The 17,333-nt window shown below is 37.2% G+C and overlaps 1 protein-coding gene across 2 annotated transcripts in view; it reads right to left on the reverse strand.

Moving 5' to 3' along the window:
• Positions 1-17,333, reverse strand: part of RAB9B (RAB9B, member RAS oncogene family) — a 53,301-nt gene that overhangs the window by 10,972 nt on the left and 24,996 nt on the right. For both annotated transcript variants that reach the window (XM_055267045.2, XM_063634782.1), the window contains exon 2: positions 757-821. The gene's annotated coding sequence lies outside the window, so the exon portion shown is untranslated. The remainder of the gene's footprint in view (positions 1-756; positions 822-17,333) is intronic.

Consider the following 17,333-nt stretch of genomic DNA (forward strand, 5'->3'; position numbering starts at 1 on the left):
ATAGAGATGGTGCCCCAGTTTATACTCTTGTAGCCTCCTGCAACTTGCTGTATTTTTCCTTCATAACACTTACCCATTTTTGGTGGTACATTTAAGTATATGATTACTTGGTTGACAGCTGTCTTCCCTACTAAACTATAGTGGGGAAGGACTATGAGGTCAAGGACATGCTCAGAAAATATTTGTTGAATATGAATGAATGCTGTATCAGTAATAATTGTTATATTTAAATAAAATAAATGGATGTAACTGAATCTCTTGTGCTCCTATTTAAACCAACACCATTCCCCACACATACACTCTAAAACACTCTTCTGAGGAAGAAGAGATTCACACAATCCTCTAAATCAATTTTTCCGCATACATTTTAGTCTATTAAAAAACTATTGAGCACGGGCCCCAACATATGTATAAGGATTTATAGATTATATACATGTACTACTGTACATATATATATTACTCATTACTTTAAACATACATTTTAATGAGTAAACATTAAAATACTCCAGCACAGAAATTTTAAAAGAATGAGAAAAATAAATATATTGATGTTTCAATGTTTTCTTTTTGCACCTCAATAAATAATTTTGTGAAATGCTTTAAATAACAGTCCTTCATATTAGAGTAACTCGTCTTTAGGTGTAACAATCTAGACTACTTTTTCATTTTCTCATAGATGCCATTTTCCAACAGTTTAATCATCTCTGAGAAACCCCCAAACCAACTGGCAAGTTTTAAGGATCTTTGTTTCTATACCTCGTTCTGTAGTCAGGATCTCACAACTGCTGAAAGCACCACACGTTTAGTGAATGTTGGAACACCTAAGGGTAAGAAAAATCCTTTGTTAGACCAAAGATTCCTACATGTAAATCCTATATTAAAAGAGTCTCTAGAGGCCACTTGAAAAGCAACTACTATTGTCTTTCTAGAACGGAAGCAACATGACTAACACTAGTTGTGAGGGATCAGTAAAAATGGACATCACGAAGATTCAAAGTAACAGCTGTGGATGGTTTTGTGGTTCTCAGATGGGACTATTCCCAATGGTCAATCATTGAGATCTGTCAAATAGTGTCCTTCACACACAATAAAAATTCTATTTTTATAACACAGTTACACACACACACACACCACACACACAATAGAATCATAGTGTAGTCAGTAGATAGAAGGTGAAACCAAGATTGCGTTCGGATACCAGAGATAGGGTTACCTTCAGAGTCACACACACACACACACACACACACACACACGCTCTTCAACATTCAATGAACAAGATCTCCCGAAGTCTCATCCTGATCAGTTTGAAATACGTTGACCTGAGCTTCAGGAAGACATAATTGTAATGTGATTAATTTAAAAGAACAGCCTGGTCCAGCATTCACAAGTTGCTATGTACAAAAGGGTTCCGTGAAGCATTCAAATAAATGTATAAACACTGCATACTATTTCCCTTCCAGAAAAGTCACGTTGCGTATTAAAACATTAACGTCTCTTGGAGTCCTGAAGTAAAGAAATCTGTTGTGTTGTTTTTCAATCCTACATTTCCAAAACTTTTGTGAACATGAATTTCTTTTGTTTATGGAACATCTATTAGCAGGACTAGAACAGCTCAGGACCCAATTTAGCAACTGCTGTCCTAATTATTAATATTGAACATATTCATAGGGCAACGTATTTGTCATCTTTGGCCTAGAATATTTATGTGGCAACTATACACGTAATATTTTCCAGATAGTCCTGATTTCAAATACTTTGTCCTATTGTCCTAATTTTTACAACAATACTCATGAGATCATCTAATGTTTTATTCAGAAATTATGGCAACCATAGCTATGTAAAAAGGAAATTAGACAGTAAGAATTTGTCAACTATTTACCTATTATTGTCCTAGAGCAAGTCACAGTTTCTGGTGATACAGTATTTTTTTAAAAAAATCATTTGACACAGGGATAATCTTATGGAATAGGAATACTTTGCCAGATTTTTCATAGCCTGAAGGAAAGATCTCTTAAGATTATCCAGTTATGGGAGGCATCAGTATGAACTCAGTTTAGTCATTTAAAAAACAGTTTTAAGCTCAGCCCACTAAAAATACTTAGAAACAATGAAAATCTTAGTGCCCAAATTCACCTATAGTGCCCATAGGATGGTTCTAAATGCTATTTCCCAATAAAAGGACCCAGGATTACTTAAATAAATGGCTGACTTCAGATATGTGGCAAGAAATATCCAAGATGAACATAAAATATCTTGTCACACCAGATAGCAAGGAAGCTAAAAACATTATTAGAGTTGAGTCAAAAGGACTTGAGGAGGCTGTCATCAGTCAAACATGGGGCAATTTGAGCATCAGTAAAGATAATAACTACAATGAATTGAAATATATCAAATATGTTTAAATATACAAATTCATAAAAACACTTAAAAACATAATTGTTCAATTTGGCCAAACCTAGAAAGCTAGCTCATTATTTTAAAACTGGTAAATAAAGAGAGTGACTCAAACATTTAACCTGCTTTTTTTAAATACAAATTATTCCTTAGTGTAATGAAGGAGTTGGGGAGGAAAGTGTTTTAAAAAGATTCCCAGCTAATAAATTATGAAGGAATGATAACCTTACAACCTTTAATGAATTAGTGGATCTAGGTAATAATAGTTAATGTCTTCTAACATTACAAAAAGAGTATTAACCATATATCATATGCTTCTTGATGGAAAAACACAGCAGCACGTAGGAAGTATTTTTTGTCAAAAAATGCAATTTGAACCCTATCAAGCTCCTAGATATAACTATGAATTTTTAGAAAAATACAAGGAAAAATATGTTAACATTATACGGATGTAAGCAACAACATCCGGACTTAGGTTTAGAGTGCACGTGAGTGTGTGTGTGTGTGGTTTAGAGTGCAGGTGTGTGTGTGTGTCTGTGTGTTGAGGGGGAGAAACTCTGCAGAAAAACAACGTGGTTTCTTCAACAAATAAATTTTAAGAGAGAATACAAAAATGAAAGTTAAAAAGAATGCAGTTACAATGACATCAAAGAGAATGAAATATTTAGAAGTAAATTTTAAAAAAGAAGTGCAAAAAAAAAGAAGTGCAAAAGTAACACTCTTAAAAACACAAAACTTTGTTGAAAGAAATTAAAAAAGATCTAAATAAATTGAAAGATATCATATGTTTGTGGATTGAAAGACAATATTTATAAGGTGGAAATACTCTTCAAATTAATCTACAGATTCAACGCAATTCCTATCAGAACCCCAGCTGGCTTCTTTGTAGAAATTTACAAGCTGATCCTAATATTCTTATGGAAACTCAAGGAACCCAGAATAGCCAACACAATCCCACAAGAGAACAAAGTTTTAGGACTCAGCCTTTTCAATTTCAAAACTTACTACAAAGCTACAGTTACCAAAATAGTGTGGTACTGGCATAAGGCTAAAATGTAGATCAGTAGAATGGAATTGAGAATCCAGAAAGAAACACACGTGTCTATGGTCAATTGATTTTCAACAAAGCTGCCAAGGCCATTTAATGGGGAAAGAATAGATTTTTTCAACAAAGTGTGCTGGAATAACAGGATAGCCACATGCAGAAGAATGAAGTTGGACCCTCACCTCACAGCACATACAAAATTAACTAAAAATGGATCATACTATAGAATTGTTAGAAGAAAGCAGTAGTAAGTCTGGTCTTGAGTTAGGCAATGGATTCTTAGATATGACACCAAAAGCAAGGGCAACAAAAGAAAAAATAAATAAATTGGACTTCATGATAATGAAAAACGTTTGTGCTTCAAAGGACACTATCAGAAATGTAAAAAGACAACACACAGAATAAGGGAAAATATTTGCAAATAATATACTTGATAAATAAGTTATCTAGAACATATTTTAAAAAATCTTACAACTCAAAGATAAAAAGATAACCCGATTTAAAAATGAGCAAATCATCTGAATAGACTTTTCTCCACAAATGTACAAATGATTAATAAGCAACATAAAAAGATGCTCAGCATCATTAATTATAAGGGAAATGCAAATCAAAACCACAATGAGATACCACCTCACACTTATTAGGATGGCTATAAAAAGTTAGATAATACCAAGTGTTGGTGAGGATGCGGAAGAAACGAAGAGCATAACATTCATACACTGCTGATGGGATTGTAAAAATGCTGCAGCCACTTTGGAAAAGTCTGGCAGTGTCTTAAAAAGATAAGCATAGAATTACCTTAAGATCCAGTAATTCCATTTCCAGTTATATACCCAAGAGAAGTAAAAACATATATCTACACAAAAACTTCTACATGATTGTTTATTGCATCATCATTCATAATGGCCAAAAGGTGGAAAAATCCCAAATGTACATCAACTGATGAATGTCTAAATAATGTGTAATATATTTGTACAATGAAATATTATTCAGCCTTGAAAAGAGATGAAGTACTGATGCATGCTATAACATGTGTGTATCTTCAAAACATTACACTAAGTGAAAGAAGCCAGTCATAAAAGGCTACATCTTATATGATTCCATGTATATGAAATGTACAAAATTGGCAAATCTATAGAAAGAGAAATTGATTAGTGATTACTCAGGACTAGTGGACAGGTAGACGGGGATGTTGGGGGACTGATAGCTAAAGAGTAAGGAGTTTCATACACTTGCTGAAAAAAAATAAGGTTTTACTTCCCTATCAAAGAAAATATATTCAATCTTCTGTCAGTACAATAACCCACTCAAGCATTCAGTTCCTAGAGCAGGAAATACTATGTATAAATTCTATACTGTAGATAAACAGCAAATGTATAGTACATTAAGCCACAGACTGGAAGGGATGCTGAGGGATTCATAGCTACTGTTAGTTAAATTTATTAAGGGGGCTAGGATAGAATATGGGTGAAATTTGTTTCTATTACTATTTGGAGGAGGCAGTTGACCTCATGGAAAATGCATGGAACCAGTTGTCAGCATGCCTGGGTATTGATGCTGGCTAACTCTGTCATATAGGATATATGAGAACTCTGCTAAATCACTTGACTTCTTGGCCACAATTTCTTCATTTATAAAAAGAGACTAATATTACCTACCCTGACATCATTATTATGTTACTGAGACCAACTAACTGAGACAAAGTCCACTAAGCACCTTGGAAAATGAAAAGCAGTACAAATATAAATTTCTTACATTAATTAGTCATTGTGTTTTAATTCTAGACAGGGTAGAAAGATGCCATCCCCGTTAAAGAGTTCTGTAATTCTTCCATAAGGGAATTTTACAATTTGTGTAATGCTTTAAAGTTTCAAAAGCTATTTTTGAAAAAAATCATGACCCTCTCTCCCCAAAATCATGCCAACACATGACCAAATGAAGAGCAAGTAGAAATAGTTATTTTTCTGATGAATTTCAGTCAAAGGTAAAATAAAGTAGTAAAATACTTCATCTTTTGAAATAGCTCTTACTGCGTAATTATTCCAGTTTGTAGGAAAAGTGTATGTCATGATCTTTTTTGTTAGTATTTTATGTTGTCTATACACTTCTGATGCATTTGTTTGAAGCTTTTCTAGGGCCAACATGAACAGAAATATCACGTAAGTATTTTTGAAATAAAAACAAAATTTAACATAATATCACTGATTGGGGAGGACACCTGTTGACCTGTTGGCACTGAAATTACTGAGGATGAGTAAGCTCATGGAAAAACTCAGTCTTCAAAAATAATGAAAAGCTTTAAGGCTTAGAAGATATAACCAGTGGCCTTCAAATACATTCCTCTTTCGAGATTATCTGTCTTTAGCATTCTGAGTTATGAGCTCAATGCCTTCTTGGTCATTTACAAGGTATCAGACAGCAAATACCAGGAAATATGACATTGCTTTCAACTTGTGCATTATATGGTATTAGTACCGGTGATGATGCCAATACTTAAAAATACACTTCAGGTGCACCCACTGTCCCCTTCTCTCTTTCACCCCCAACTGCTACCACAAGGTAGAATAACTAGTGCACTAGAACAAGCAATGCAGACTTTAAAAATGATAGCTATAATCTGAACCAGCGGTCAATATCAGCCTCGCTTAGAAATTGATCAAGGACTTGCATCAATTCACAAAGCATTTATTAAAAAAAATCATCTGAATCTCAGTAAGACCAGGGAGCTTTCTGACATTTTAACTCATCCTATTCTCATCCTTTCTCCTCACTTCTATGGTAACCTTGAAAACCAACAACTCACAATCACACTGAAAACCAGCAGTCTTGCAGTCACTGGAGGGGTCAGAATGGGATTGGAGCACTTCCAAAGCCTCATCCCCAGAGAATTGTCATTATTTGACTGGTCTGGCAGTTTCTGGAAACCCCCACTCACAGAGTTTCTCTTTAATTCACCTGACTCAGAGCTTGCTCATAGCAGAATACTCTTTTCCTCAGAGCATTTGTCTAAAACAACCAGCAGCAATTGTTTAACATTGCAGTTGCCTGTGGTAATGATAACAATGGGAGAAAACAAGAAATTGACGTAAAAACATAGAAAGAAAATCTGAGAAGTGATATGTCTATAGGTGGCATTAATCATTTCAGTAGACACAGAAAAAGTAGTTGACAAAATCCAACACCCTTTCCTTGATAAAAAAAATCAACAAACTAGAAGCATAAAAGAAATTCCTAAGTCTTATAAAGGACATATATGAAAAACCCACAGTTAGCATCACACTTAAGGATAAAAGACTAGATGCTTTTCTTTTTTCTTTTTTTTTTTTCTGAGATGGAGTCTTGCTCTGTCACCCAGGCTGGAGTGCAGTGGCGCGATCTCGGCTCAGTGCAAGCTCCACCTCCAGGGTTCACACCATTCTCCTGCCTCAGCCTCTCCAAGTAGCTGAGACTACAGGCGCCCCCCACCACACCGGCTAATTTTTTTTTTGTATTTTTAGTAGAGACAGGGTTTCACCATGGTCTCGATCTCCTGGCCTCGTGATCTGCCCGCCTCGGCCTCCCAAAGTGCTGGGATTACAAGTGTGAGCCACTGCGCCCGGCAAAGACTAGATGCTTTTCATCTGAGATCAGGAACAAGACAAGGATGCCCACTCTCATCTCCAATTTAACATTGTATTGGAGGTTGTAGTCAGGGCCATTAGGCAAGAAAATGAAGTAAGAGGTATCCAGATTGGAAAGGAAGAAGTAAAAATGTTTTTATTTAAAGATTACATGTTCGTAAATATAGAAAATCCTAAGGAATCTATTAAAAAACTACTAAAGCTTGCAAAGAACCTGAACAGACATTTCTCCAAAGAAGAATAGACATTTCTCATAAGAAAACATAAAAATGGTCATCAAATATGAAAAATTGCTCAACCTCACTAATCATCAGGGAACTGCAAATCCAAACCACTATGAGATATCACCTCATACTCACTAGGATTGCTATAATAAAAAAGACAAGAGGTAACAAATCTTGGTGAGAGTGTGAAGAAAGGAGAACCCGTGTATACTGTTGGTGAGAATATAGGTTGGTGCAACCATTATGAGAATCAGTATGGAGAGTCCTACAAAAATTTAAAACAGAACTACCATATGACCTAGCAAACCTACTCTGAGGTATAAACTCAAGGGAGATGAAATCACCACATTAGAAAGATATCTGCACTCCCTTGTTCATTGTAGCATCATTTGTAATAGCCAAGATATGGAATCAACCTAACTGTCCATCAATAGACAAATGAATAAAGAAAATGTGGTACATATACACAATGGAGTACTATTTAGCCATAAAAAGGAGACTCTGCCATTTGCCACAATATGGATGGTACTGGAGTACATTATGCTAAGTGAAAGAAGCCAGACATAGAAAGAAAAATATTGCATAATCTCACTTATGTGTGAAATCTTTTTTAAGAAAGGTCAAATATATAGAGATAGAGAATAAAACAGTGGTTACCAGGGGTAGGGAGATATAATTCAAAAGATACAAAGTAGCAGACACGTAGGATGAACAACTCTAGAGAGTGAATGTACACCGTAAAGACTATAGTTAATAAAATTGTATAGTATTAGAGATTTTTATTAAATAGATTTTAGCTGCTCTTGTCACACACGCATAAGAGTAACTACGTGAGATAATAGGTACGTTAATTTGCTTCACTATAGTAACTGATTTTCTACCTATCCCATAACATCATGTTTTATACCTCAAATATAAGCAATAAAATTTATTTTAAAAACGATTAAATATAATAAGTGAGTTCAGAAAGGTTTCAGAATAAAAGCCAATATATAAAAATAAATTGTGTTTCTATAGATTAGCAATGAACAATCCAAAAGGAAAATTAAGAAAACAATTCCATTTATAATAGCATCAAAAGGAATGAAACACTTAAAAATAAATTTAACAGAAGTTCAAGATGTGTACACAGAAAGCAAAACCACATCATTGAAAGAAATTAGAGAAGACCTAAATAAATGGAAAGACACCCCATGTTTATGGATTGGGAGATTTAAAATTGCTAAGATGGTAATATTCCCCTAACTAATCTGTGGATTGTACACATTCCCTATGAAAATCACATCTGCCTTTTTTTTTTTTTTTTTTTTACAGAAATTGACAAGCTGATGCTAAAATTTATATGGAAATACAAGGGACCAAATTAGTTAAAACACTCTTAAGAAAGAAAAACAAAATTGTAGGACTCATACTTCTTGATTTCAAGGCTTACTACAAAGCTACAGTAATCAAGATAGCATGGTACTGACATAACAATATACATATAGACCAAATGAAGTAGAATTGAGAATTCATACATAAATCATAAGCTTTATGGTCAATTAATAATATTTGTGATACAGAAAACTTAAAAATACCAGGCATGAGGGTTTCCTTTAATATATTCTGGCAGTCCAGATTAACAGAATCTATCAAGAGAGAGAACATGGAAGACATAGGAACTTCTGATGGTAAGCTCAGTCATCTAAGCAAAGAGTCTTCCTTCTTTGACCCTCCCCACTCCTAAGGAGATTCAGCATTGCTCTATTTAGCCAAGGTCTTTCAAGGCCTGTGGCAGAGGTTTTTGGCCTAGGGTCTATGAATAGGATCAAGTGGTTCATAAAACCTCTAAAATTCTAAATAATAATTTATGAATGTGTGTATCTCTGCATTTTTCTAGGGAAAAATTCTACAGCTTTCCTCAGATTCTCAAAGGGGTTCATGACCAGAAAAGGTTAAGAATCACTCACTGAAGGGTCCTTCTCTGGGATTTAGGCCAGCCAGCAGTCCTGAACTGCCCTAATTGAAATGTAACTGGATAACTTAGCTGAAGCAACTATTTCTTTAGAACTTTTCTTGGTGCTATGAACAGACTTGCTTGAGACTGGCTTTGGGGCACCTTTTTAGTATTATATAATGCACCTAAATCCTACCTAGTCTTGCTCTGCTGCCATGACTTACACGGACCTGATATTGCCCGTTACTATGATGGTCGTTTCCTGCCTCATCCTGGATCCTGACTAGATCTGTGGTAGTATCACTATCATGTTGATGTCACTAGCACAGCCTTTTTCTGACTATTCTGTCAGGACACTTCAGTCATCCTAGATTGATGAATTAGGAGAATTATTATGTCATTGACAAAAAAATGTATAAAACAGTGGAGGGAGAACTGCTTCAAAAGAAGTTGCTGAGTTTCTTTGTAGACATATTAAATGATTGTGGGACATATGAGTAGAAACCACCAGCAGATGCTGCATCATTTATGTCTACTGCCTGGCCCCTGTGAAAACCTGCGTTTGTGAGCACTGGCTATAACTGAATGCTTGGGAAAACCCCAGTTAGGAGACTGGAGGAGAAAGAGGATTGCTTGACAAGATCAAGAAGAAACAGTTATACAGGTAAGATCCTAAAGAAGGAGACACTGCAATGAATCTTGGATAAGGCTTCTAGAAGTAATGGGATAAGAGCATGAGTGAAACAATTAGCTTTGGATAAGAGGAAGAAAGTTTCCAGTATCTCATTAGAGACAGAGACTCTTGGAGTTCCAAAGACACCTAGCCCATCACTGTCATTTTCCAGGCTCATGGTATATTAAAAGAAAATAATAAAGACATGTCAAAACAGGGTCTAAACATTGTGAGATGTTTAAAATGTTTATACTTAACATACTGACACTTCTATCACCACCAAAATTTCCACATAATGTAATATAATATATTTACAAAATAAAAGATTTAAAATGTAACCAGTAATATTCTTTATTGTCTATGGTTTAGTAATACGACACAAGTTTAAAGTTATCTAATAAATTTCATTTTCTTTAATCTTGTCAGTTTATGTCGGGAATTAGGACTAGACTTTCTGAATGTACAATCTTTCTGAAAAAACATTAAAAGTCTAAATAGAGGCCTTCAAGAATATGAGACTGGTCAAAATGGTTTTTCTTTTTTTAGAGATGTGAGACTTCTGAAACAGTAGGAATAAAAGGGATGAGGGAATGAGTATGCTAGTCTTTTTTCAGATATATGATTTATGAACACAGTATATAGTTTTGTTTTGTTTTGTTTTTGAGACGGAGTCTTGCTCTATCACCAGGCTGGAGTGCAGTGGCATGATCTCGGCTCACTGCAACCTCTGCCTCCCAGGTTCAAGCAATTGGCCTGCCTCCTACTCCGGAGTGGCTGTGACCACAGGTGCGCGCCACCACACCCGGCTAATTTTTGTATTTTTAGTAGAGACGGGGTTTCACAATGTTGGCCAGGATGGTCTCAATCGCCTGACCTTGTGATCCGCCCGCCTCGGCCTCCCAAAGTGCTGGGATTACAGGCATGAGCCGCCACACCAGGCCAGTATATCGATTTTTAGATCTTAAAGGAACCTTAAAACCTGATGATCAAAGCTAAATCTGGTAATTCAGATTCTCATTTTATCACAGGCAGAGAACTTCTACAAATTTATGTTACTAGCCTAGACTCAGGATGAGAAATCAAGTCCTCTTCAGAGTTCTCCAAATGTGCCTGATCATATGAATCACCTGGGGACCTTGTGAAATACGGATAAAACAAGTTCTATCCACCCTGACCTACTAAATCATAATCTTGAGGCATGGTGCCTGGGAATTTGTATTTTAACAAGGCTCCAAAGCAACATGAGTGTATTATGATCAGGTAGTTTTGGGGGACATTGCATCTGGTTTGCAACTCACTCATCTTTCCATCTTGACACTTGCCCTTAACAATTTCCACAATTTATGGCATTTTAAAGACTAAAATGTTCACATTTTATAAAATTAATTAGGCAGAAGATTTTGAATAGTGAACGAAGGCAAAGTTATGGACTTAGCCTTAATCATCCAATTTACCCTAATTTATGTTCAAGTTGAAGCACTTCAACTTTCAGTCTGTGTCAAATTATTCTGAGGCTGATTTTCATAAGGGTTCTTTTTAGCATGGCATTTGGTTTCCTGAAATCTGAGGACCTCTCAGCTGCAGTTAACCCAGTGTATGCTCAAGAATCTCTTCTTGGAGAATGTAAACATTCCATTATCCAGTCACCTTTGATAAAAGACCACTTTCACCAAAAAATAGCCTCATAACTCACATTTTATAGATGATGAAATGGGCACTCAGAGAAGCTAACTGATTCACCCAAGGTCATATAGCTGTACTGTGGCAGGGCCAAAGCACAAACCTGTTCATCTATCTTGTGTTGATTGAGCATCTGCTTCCCCTGGGAAATACACTCACTGATGGGGATACAAAGGTGAAGACTTGGTCCCTACCCCAAAGGAAGCCCAGGTCTTCAGATTGCAAAATAAGTCAGAGAGTCTGAAGATACTGGGCCACCACTAATGTCACTTCAACTTCAACAGAGCAAGTAGCTTCTAATTTTGACTCCCATATTTATTTATTTATTTATTTTTTATTATTACTATAAGTTTTAGGGTACATGTGCACAATGTGCAGGTTTGTTACATATGTATCCATGTGCCATGTTGTTGTGCTGCACCCATTAACTCGTCATTTAGCATTAGGTGTATCTACTTGGTGGTAGTTAGGGTTTGGCTTAGGAGTAGTATGCTATCTCTCCATATAAGATTAAACACTTGTGTTAGATTTTGGAAAGGCTTTATATATCTACCAGGGTTATCAGAGAACTTTTCTAGGTCCCCTTTTATTTGTCTAAGGTCCTGTAATGAGAAGGGAACTTGAACCCTAGTAGTACTATGTCTGCTGGGCATTTCTTGTAGAGGTAACAGTGAATTTAGGGGTTTCTTGGGTGGCAAAACTGGAGGAGCTGACGATATGGCTATTGGGGTCCTTGGATAAGGGGGGCAGGAAGGGCACTTAGAAGTTGTATTGTCTCTGACTTTGGGGAATTATCTTTTGTAGTCTTGTCTGATATGGCTCTCAAGAGGGCAGGGTTAATTTTACAATGCTTATAAAGATTTGGGTTGTCTTGCAGGGCAAAGAAAGTTTGTATATAGGGAACCTTGGACCATTTGTCTTCCTACCTGTAGAAAAGATCTAGTTGTTGGATAGTATTAAAATTAACACTTTTCTGAGGAGGCCAGGCCTCCTGTCTGTCTTGTAGTTGGTAAGATGACCACACCCTTGTGTAATATAATATAAGTTGTTTTTCTTCCAAGTCTCAGGGTCAAAGGAGTTCCAGTGTTTCAGAATGTACTTGAGAGGAGTGTAGACTGTAGATGGTTTGTTACCCATCTAGAAAGATAGGGGAGACAAAGGCATCCCTTAGTCTTCTCTGTCTCTTCTGAGTGACCTAGGGTGGAGAGAAAGAGAGAAAGGGCATCTTCCTTCTCCTCTTCACTCCCTTCATCTCTGGGTCTTGGTAACCACCATAGGTTCCACCCGTGGATGAAAGTGTGATCTTCACCCATGTATCTGGAGGACCTAGTTGGCAGCATTAGTCATGTTCATCTGTGTAAGGTCCTAGTTTTCCACCCTGCTGGTTTCCTAGACCCACTCAGCCTAAAAGGCTCCCAAGGTACCCCAGGGGTCTGGGAGAGATTATGTTGTAGTTGGATTTGGGCAACAGTCTTTAATTAAGGGAGTATCTAAATACTATCTCTGGCTTCCCTTGTTATGGTCCCAGGGAAACACTGGAATCCCAGAGAGTGAGACCAATTGACTTTTAAATATAAAATCCTTATTTTGTTTAAATCACAATGTAGTTGGATGTAGAACAGGTGCCTCAAGAGAACATAAGGATTGAATAGCTGTCCTTCCTTTGATGGAGATAGTATAAAGGCTAAAATTTGTCTTGTCAGGATGGCTTTCTCCAGGCTATCGAGAGTGGAATTTTCTTGGCAAATGGGGTATGGGGACTGATCACTGACAGAGGGACTTAAGAGAGAAAAGAATTGGGAAACTTGAGGTTTGGGGCAAAGGATTGACAAGGCTCCCCATGGAGAAAAACCCCATCCCACTAGGTGGTCCTGTAAGGTCTGAAATGTTAGGTAAAAATTCTGACTAAATTCTTTTCAGGCAAAAGTTAAAAAGAGACGTCTGGGGCTTGATAAGCTGTCCCCACAGTATGTCTCTCAGTAGAAGAAAATTAACTTGTTTTATAGAAAGGCTGTCTAGTTCTGTTGGACAATGTTGGCTTTTCACATCGGAAAAGAAAGGGTTTAAATGAGGGGGGATAATTGTCCTGGGAGAAATAACCCCTCATCTAACCCCATTGAGTGTTATCATTGGGAGATAAATAGGTCTCCAGATCCAGGTCTTGGAATTTCTTCATTTCAAGGAAACCACAGAGACAATAATTCACTGAATTGCGTTTCTGATTACTAAGGCACTGACTGACTTTACCCAACAAGACTATATCACCAGGTTGTAAAAACACCCACATCATTGTATACAAAGAAGGGATAGGCGACATGATAGTAGAGAAAAGCAAGGAAGAAAATGCAATAGAAAAGTCTGGAAGTCATGACTCTAACACCCAATGGACTATCAGGGACTGGAATTAGTCCAGGGGCCTTCAGGTAACACCAAAGTGTAGCCTTGGCCAGAAGCCTTCAGTTGCCTCGGGACCTCCTTCCAGCCCCATGTGACAGCTAGGCCCTCTGTGAAAGGAAACTGGATTGGAAGACAGTCAACATTCCCAACAACTGAGAGCGATGGGGATTGACAAATTCCTCTCCAGCAAGCCTGTTCCCTGAGTCTTAAGGCTGGAAGCCACCCTATTAATTTTTTAACTGGCTGACAGGGGCCCAGTGTTTTGTTTGTTTCTTGAGAGAAAAAAAAAAAAAAAAAAACTAAGGACAAACCTCCAAAATGAAAGTAAAGAATTAAATGTCCACTCTTACTCACCCTTTAGATGAATCCCTTTCTTTCCCAGCCAATGCACCAAAATATGTTATAGTCCTGTCAGTGTATTAAAATATGTAGTAGTCTTTTGTTGTTTGAGATAGTATCTGAAGTTTTGTGTCTCACATCTAAGAGAATTAAGGAGTGTGGACACAAGCATGAGGTTGGAGTGAAAGTTTAATAAGTGAAAGAAAAAAGTTCTCCATAGTGGAGAGGGGGAGCCAAATGGGTTGTCCACTATGAGGCTGGGGTCTGGGGTTTTTATGTATTGGGAAGGGGAAGGAATATGTTTAGTCTGTGGGCTGTCTTGGAGAAAGTGTGATTCAGTTTGGCCTGGAATCTTGACCTGGGACCAATCAAGAGTTGAAGTGATGATTCACAGGGGCTACTCAGTTTGGCCTAGGACCTATCAGCAGTTGAAGTGATGATTCATAGAGGCCAGGCTCACAGCGCAAAAAGGAAAGGAAAGAGTCCACTGGACCCACTGTGTTCATGCCCAGAAAAGGAGAAGAAACGTTTTCCTGGGAGCCTGTTGATTACATAAAGGACAAAGGCATTTCTATGTCAGGCCTTCTTTCTTTATCTGAGGGGGTCGGAAGTTTTTGTAAGTTTTTATCTAAATGGGCTGGAGGTTCTCCTATCTGCGTAGCTATGGGCATGTCTCCAGGAACAGCCACCTGTGACAGTTTGCTTATTGGTGCCTGCAATTTGATTTTTTTCTCAGGCTGTTTTTTGTGTTATGTGGGGATGAGGCACTGACCTATCGGTCAGGGGCTCTCCAGGGACCCATCCCTCATTGTCTACCTAAGGCAAGTTAGTTAACTCCTCTCATCAGCCTCGGTCAAGCAGTAGAAAAATATTTGTCCTAGGTAAGAGAATGGCTCCATTTTGGTGCCTTAGTGACCATGCAGGGCAAATGCAAATTTGTCCAGTAGGCCACAGGGGAAAGACTTGAACTGCAGCTAATCTGAGTCTTGGCAGAACACCTTGTGATTCTCCTAAAACATGAGAACATGGGATGCTTGAGGCCATCTCCCACTCTTCTTCCTACTTACCAAGGAGGCTGTCATGAGACAGTTTCTCATTGCCTTCTGAGTTTTGGTAAGATATGAAGCTTTCTGTCTTGTCCCCTTGGGGTACAACTACAGGTTATAAAACTGCTTAACTGCTGCATAGCATTGGCTCCTCGGCAATAGGGTGTCCCACAACTCAAGATGCAAACTTCCAATGGCCCCCTTTGTTTTGGTTTTGGCTACCCTGGTGTGTAGGACCAGGACCACGGGGAGCTTGTTCCTTTGGCTACTCTTCCTTTCACTGTGTTATGTATGTAGTAAACTTTCTAAATCTGAAAAGGGCTAGTTTCATATTTACTGGCAAAATTTGTCAGACCTGGCCTTGACTTACTTGTCTGCTCAAAACTCTATAGGTAGAGTGGATCTATTTGCTGCACCTTTCCTGAGAGGCTTTAACAAATATGATCATATTCTTTAAGCAAACAAATTTATGTATAGTTTATTGGGTCTTCATAATCACTACGACAACAAAGTATTAAACAGATATGAAAACTGAGACACAGAGGGGCTAATCAATTTTCTCAAAATCACAGTAAGCAGCTGAGCTCAGTCTACATTCAGATACGATTTCTAGTTCAGCGCTTAATGCTCTTGCTATTGCGCATTTATAGTATATATTACTGCTGTCAAGTTTGCTACATTTTCGATGACAGATAATTAAACGATCTAAGAATTGACCCATCGAGACAGAATCATTTCTCTGGTGTGGCAGCAAGCAGTGCTATGTAATAATCTGATAATACTCTTTATATAGTTTGGCACATGTTTCTCTAAATGCATTACTATACTTTTCCACATTGAGGTTCATCTTACACTTTCCTGACCACTCATTGCTTGTTTTTGCAGTTTTTCACTGCTGACTTGTCATAGTTTACTTGAATAAATCTACTGCAAAACTGGTATGTTCTCTGTCATCCATGCCTTTTATAAAAGTATGAACTAAGATGGATCCTAGTACTGAATCCCAGGTTTTCCTACTCTGAAAAACAAAACTTCTATGATAAAATTTCTCCCTCCATCTTATATAGTGAACATGTTTTTAAAAGTGGTTATGAATGTGTATTCCAGTATTGTTTTTAATAATGAAAAATTATAAACACCTAAATATCCATCAATAGAGAATTGGATTAATAATGTGTCAACCACACAATGGAATACCATGTAGCTATTAAAAATAATAATGTAGATGCATAACTACTAATGTGAGTAAACAACTATTGTAAAATTTTCACATTAAAAATGTGAAATTTTCTGTCTATTGGGATGTGCACATGGCATCCTCCCAGTAAGTAGAAAAACAACAAGGAGACACAAAAAGTTTAAAAATGGTTTCTTGGGGTAGTGTGAATATAGGTAAGTTTAAAAATGAATGTGTGTTTTTATAATCAGAAAAAAATCTATTTCCATTGTGAAAAAGTAAAAATGGTAAGAATTACCTTTGATGTAAAAACGCATCAGCTGCTTTTCAAAAATTTCAATAATTTGGAGATTGCAAAATGTTGGACAGAAGGTTTTCTTTTAATTTTAATTAGTTGCCTGCATTTAAAGATGTGAGGGATCAAACATAAATCTAAATTTCCAGCTTTACTTGAATAATCAGAATATCTGGACAACCATCATAGTCTCACATGGCAATTACTGCCTGAAACAGAGGGGTGGCTACTCCTGCTTGGCAGCCAGTGCTCATGTGTGGTAACTGCCTGACCAAAGAAATATTGACTTGCAGTTTTTCACAAGCCCTTTTGTCTTCTCCATCTTCTCTGCTGTCTAATCCCCCTTCCCAACTGTGGAGCAGAGAAATCATCTCATCTTCAGCTGTGCATATGTGAAGACAGAAGCATGTGTGCACTCCTGTGTAAGAAAGCGTCAAGAGTTAGGTGGGAGAAAGCACACACAAACATGTCATATTTCAAAACAAAGTGAGCCTGAGGTCTGTGTCA

The sequence above is a fragment of the Symphalangus syndactylus genome, chromosome X, assembly GCF_028878055.3.
Source record: "Symphalangus syndactylus isolate Jambi chromosome X, NHGRI_mSymSyn1-v2.1_pri, whole genome shotgun sequence".
Taxonomy (NCBI): domain Eukaryota; kingdom Metazoa; phylum Chordata; class Mammalia; order Primates; family Hylobatidae; genus Symphalangus; species Symphalangus syndactylus.